The following is a 6000-nucleotide window of genomic DNA, read 5'->3' on the forward strand; positions in this document are numbered from 1 at the left end:
ATCATGCATTAAAATCATTTAAATCACATATAAGCCAATTATGCCCTCCAGGCACACTAATCAATGCCCTTAAGCCTTATTAGGGAATTTTGGGTTGTTACAAGTGATCAATCGTCGCTTCAACTCCTGAAAACTGCCATCACATTTGTCTAACCATGTGAAACTCAGATTCTTCCTTGTCAACTTAGTCAATGGTGTGGAAATCTTTGAAAACCTTCCATGAACCGTCTGTAAGATCCTGCTAATGAAAGGAAACTCCTAACCTCTAAGGGGTTCCTTGGCCTCGGCCAATCCCTAACTGCTTCTACCTTGGTCAGATCCACCTTAATTCTATCACCACTAACAATGTGTCCAAGGAATGCCACTTCTAGCAGCCAGAACTCACACTTCTTAAATTTAGCATCCCTCAACCTCTGTAGTACCAGTTAGAGATGTTGCTCATGTTCTGCCTCTAAACGAGAGTAAACCAGGATGTCATCGATGAAAACAATCACAAACTGATCTAAGAAGTCCTTGAACATCCTTTTCATCACATCCATAAACATTGCTAGGGCATTGGTAAAACCAAACAACATGACCAAGAACTTATAATGCCCATACCTCGTATGGAAGGTCTTCTTCGGAATATCCTCGTCATTGATTCTCAGCTGGTGATAACCAGATCGAAGATCGATTTTCGTGAATACTGTCTTACCCTACAGTTGGTCGAATAGGTAATCTATCCTTGGTACAGGGGACTTTTTCTTGATAGTCAACTTGTTCAACTCCCTATAGTCTATACACATTCTCAGAGTCCCATCCTTTTTCATCACAAATAAAACCGGAGAACCCCATGGCGAGAAGCTAGGTCTGATAAACCCCAAATCTATTGTCACCTGCGTAAATTAAGTTGGAATCTTACCTGAATTAGTAACTGAAACTCCTCAGAATCCTCTGACCGTCTTTAACCTAGCCTTTCCTCAGCTTGACTCAGCCTAAAACCAGTTTAATTCCTAGCTTGATCACCTCTATTTCCTTCAATTTTAAAGTACAAGGAGAGGGAGAAAGAGAGAGAGGGTACGTGAGTGAGAGAGGTGAGGGAGAGCTAAGTGTTTCCACCACTTTCTGGTTAGTCCCAAGTGTTTTGTCTAAGTTTACCCTTTGCTTAACAAAATACTATTTTTGCCCTCACAGCTTATTCATCCTCAAATAGTTCCTAGGGGTAAAATTGTCATTCAACTCTCGGTTCCCGCTAATTCCTCAAGTGTTCCTAATATTTACCCATTAATCCCATCATTCTAAATAATTATCAAATCCTTATTCAATATCAAATAATTCCAAAAATATTCTCCAAATTCCCAAAAATAACCCTAGGCTCCCATCGAGCCGGGTATTAAACCCCACTGTGACTATTTCACTAATACGCTCACTAGGATTGTCTCAAGCAATATGCTGCAAATATATCCACATAATAATGTGGTCTCAACAATTTATCACAAATAACCACATTTATGCCCTCAATGGGCCAAAATCACAAATATGTCATTATAAGCTATAAAAGGCCCACATGCATATCTAATACTCATAGACATGCATAACACATATTCATATAATCATATTAATCATGCATTTAACCATTTAATCACACATGTACCAATTATGGCCTCCCAGCATGCTAATCAAGGCCCTTGAGCCTTATTAGTGATTTTGGATCGTTACATCTTTTTCCAAGAGGATCAATGGTTCCATTATATGTGGGCATAGTTGGCATCCTAAAGCCAACAGGATACGAACTTGTTGCAATGTGAGGAGGAAAAGGCTCAAGCTCCTCATCAGAATTGCAATCATCTATATTTTTCCCAGACAAGAGCCTCTTCTTTTTCTCCTCCACTAGGGCTAGCCATTCGAAGACTGGATCCTTCGTCTTAAGGTTATTTGGGAGCTGGTGTTGTCCCTCCAAGGTTGTGCTCAATTAGGCGGGACGTTCCTATTGTCACGCACCATAGAAGGATCTCCCTTGTTCTGAGTATAGCTCAAATCATCATAGCGAGCTAATTGTCTTCTTTGTGTGTTTAGATGATAACGCAAGTCTAACTGTGGATTGGAGTGCAAGCTTTGAGCTGAACTTAACTGATTTGTCAAATTACTTTCGTGTCTATAGGAATTCATGTTACGGGTATTCCCGGTCCTGCCCCACGATGGATCTTCATCCAATAACTACCATCCATGAAGCTTACTGCTCGTGGTTGAGGTCGAGCTAGATTATTAGTGTGAGATCGTGAGGCATATGTGTCTTCTGCGGGTATAGAATGTCTCCTTTCATTCATGCACCATGAAGCATTCCTCTATGGGATTGGTGGTGTTGGATGACGAATAGGTGAGGAAGTATTCGTTATTGGTGAAGCAATTTGTGTCCCTTCTGGGTGGACCCGATTAGCTCGCCCATTGTCTACTCTGATTTCCCAAGTTGGTGGCAACACAGAGTTATTGCGTGGTACCTGAGCGGCTGGCGGAGACACTGGTGGATTCATAAAGATCTCCGCCCTTCTCAATGTAGTATCAGCTCGCCCTGCCTAGCTAGGCTGATTTTTGTGAGTGTGAGCTGCTTGTCAATTCCTGTGGTTATTATCAAGAGGATTGTTCCTAGGAGTCTGTTAAGAGAATAAAGAGCTTCGTGTTAGTGTTCTGACGAAATGACTTACATTAGGTCGATTATTTCAGTGGGACCTACTTTACCTTCTTCTGACATTCTCGTCGGTTGTAGGAGGACATAAGAGGACGTAATCAAGCCATGATCTCATCTATTCACTTGTTAGCCTGGGCAACGTGGCTCCTTAGCTAAGCATTCTCCATTTCAATGGTGTTTAGGTACCTAGGATTAGGATACGGTGGGCATGAGGCAGAACTTCCAGTATCGTCCTGGTCCACGTGTTGTTTTCCAAGATGGCGTTGTGCGGACGTACTCTCCCCAGTTGGAATGGCTGTACGTAGACCTCCATGATCATCAGGCAACTCCATTTCATTGTTGCGCATGGAACGAGTAACCACCATGATGATTGCTGGGTTAAATATCATGAAAGATTTCAAGCTTAAACTGCTCTTAATGAAAGCACCAATCTGTTGACGCAGTTTTTTGCCAATAGAGGATTTTGAAATCTGAAATAGAGACATTAAGCTTATTGTAAACCTAATGTAAAGAATTATAAAAACACCAACAAGTTACATGGTTCAATGGTTAAAATCCACGTAGTCCATGAGTCACTATTATTGATTTGTTTAGGAACCCTAGATGGAATCATTTATGACAATTTCAGTAGAGTTTTTAAATACAGAATGTCATTCCCTTTTACTATCCATCACCCTTGTATTTATTGGGAATTATGGTGGACAATATTGGGTAACTATACTATAAATGGTAATGTACAATATTGGGTAACTTCCCAGATTAATGGACATTTAAATATTCTAATGAAGTCTATTGCTATTTACATCAATCAATAGATGTATATAACGATTGCATGCATATATTGCACATATCGGTAATCCGAGTCTGTAGTGATTCTCCCATGTACTTCATTGAACCACCCCAAGCTAAATTCCATTCTTGAGCAACACATGATTGGAGCAGGATGGCTTGACTAAGATAATGATCTGTCTTGATGTAGGCGATCTAAATGATGGGTACCTCAATCTCTGTCATTTACATCTCCAATGGTCTAGAAGATTCTTGGTTGTTGCGGACTCAGGAACATAGTCTCGAGCTACTTGGTCCTGAGTCAACAAAACATCTCTGAAGTCTTGCCTCCTTTATTTATTTTGCGCCGGTTGTACCCCAAGCTAGATGGTTGAGCTTGTGTATTTAGGTACAACATCCTCATTTTCTCTTGTTGTTTGAGTTATTAGTCGGTCTTCAGTTTCCTTGATAACCTTGTCTTCTTGTGTTTTGTTTAAACTTAGGAGTATATCTCCATCCTGGTTTGTTTTGGCTAAATTGAAACTATCCAACATTGTTAGTGTTTTTCTTCCTTTCCTCTTGTTTCTTCAATTATTTTCTTATTGTTCCAGCCCATGACTCCTGGCAAGTATCATGTTCAATTGTCTATACATATGACTTTGGACCAGTTTATTTGGTGTCTACAAAATTTACTATATCTCTCCTAAGTCCTTTCATAAATATCCATATTTTGGTTGCTTCAGTACTTACTATGCAAATCCATTCCAGTGCTTCAACGAGCCTTTCTTAGCAAAATCATTTACTTTGTGATAAATTACCGCTTTATTACAATACTTAGAATTGAACAGGGTTTAGAACTATGTCCACTACATCTCCGCCACCACAAAACATTTCTTTACCATATACTACCAAATTCTAGCATCTTGACTAAGCTTATAGACTATGCATTTCACCTTTTCCTACTAAGTAATTTCAATGAAGTAAAAAATATTCTCTGACATATTGATCCAGTCTTTAGTTACTAATGGGTTAGTAGTCCCCTCAAAAGTCAGAGGATTTTCTTGCCAAATCTCTCAGAGATAGGCCTTACAGAAGTCGCGACAGGCACCACAGCTGGTGGGTCAAGTTGTTGCACTTCTTGTAGTAGTTCTTGGTCTTGTTCTTTATTAGCAGGTTGACCAGGGTTGTTCTGGACATTATTGGGTGTTGGCTGAAGTCGTTGAAGCAGTGCTTCGAACATTTGTGCTTGATGAGCTTCTGCATCCTCTTGTATTTTTCGACCTTGTTCAATTTGAATCGCTTGACCTTCCATCATTTGATGCATTTCATCAATTTGTTATGCAATTCTTGAGGCTTGAGCAAGTACATGAACTTGCTCCATCCCAGCTTGTTAGGCTTGAGGCCTAAATCCAAGCCCCGCTAATCATACTGCTAGGGTGATTGGAGCCATTTAAATCTACGAAAGAATACACTCATATTTTCAGGAGAATAATTGGATTAAGACCAATGCAAAGTGTAACCACTAACACAACAAACTAAGCAATAATATCACTCCAAACACACTCATTAACATTCAAACACTGTTACACTTCCATTTTAATTCGTCTTAAGTACACACGTAAAAAGATTAGTCTTAACTTGATTTGTTCATATATAAGAGAAATTTACATAGTTATCCTAACTATAGGCTTAGGGTCTCCTCTTTGGTCTACCATAACCATTGCTATCTCAACAATAATGCCAAAATATTGTGTGTCTTGGCTACTATATGAAACTAGTATCTCCATGTTGGAGTCTCCCTCATTGTCTTCCTCGGGGTCCTCATTAGAGTCCTCTTAAGGATCTTCCTTAGGATCAACCACAACTCCAAGATTCTCTTCGTTGCTATCAGCGACGTGTAGACTAACGAACTTAATCCTATACTCCATGGGTGTCCCTAAGTCATGGAAGACTAGTGCTAAAGGTTTTGACACAAATGAGAGAAATGAGTGGAAGGTTTTGACACAAATGAGAGATAATGGGAGATAGAGAGAATGGGAAGCTAGGTGATGGAAAAAGAGAAAAGTGAGGAAATCTCCTTTTTTATTCTATCTTTAATAAAAGCTTACCACTTACCACTAATGGTACTTACCCACCATAAAACTATCACCTCAAAATAGTTTAATTCAACTTACCCTAAGGTAAATAATAAATGGTGACACCCAATTTTATTAATACACTATAGTTTTTTTGTGGAAAAATTAAATTTCCACACTTAGGCTTATTTAAGCAGTTTCTCATTAAAATACACTATAAATTCTTTTTCCAAGAATTTATTCAAACAAACAATCAGTCAATATTTTTTTAATAATTTTATTCCCAAAATATTTTTGCAATAAGTGTTTTCCTTAAATTTTATTATCTGAGATTTTTCTCTTAATCGAGGTTTTGGAGTTCGGTTAGGAACCCAAAATCTTGATTTCCTCGCAACTACTCCTACATATTTTTGGATAACAATCACCTAAAGCTTTCAAATATTTTTCTATGATGTAGTAGACCTTCAAAGTTATGAGATGAAAATTGATCTT

The sequence above is a fragment of the Humulus lupulus genome, chromosome 6 (assembly GCF_963169125.1).
Source record: "Humulus lupulus chromosome 6, drHumLupu1.1, whole genome shotgun sequence".
Taxonomy (NCBI): Eukaryota; Viridiplantae; Streptophyta; class Magnoliopsida; order Rosales; family Cannabaceae; genus Humulus; species Humulus lupulus.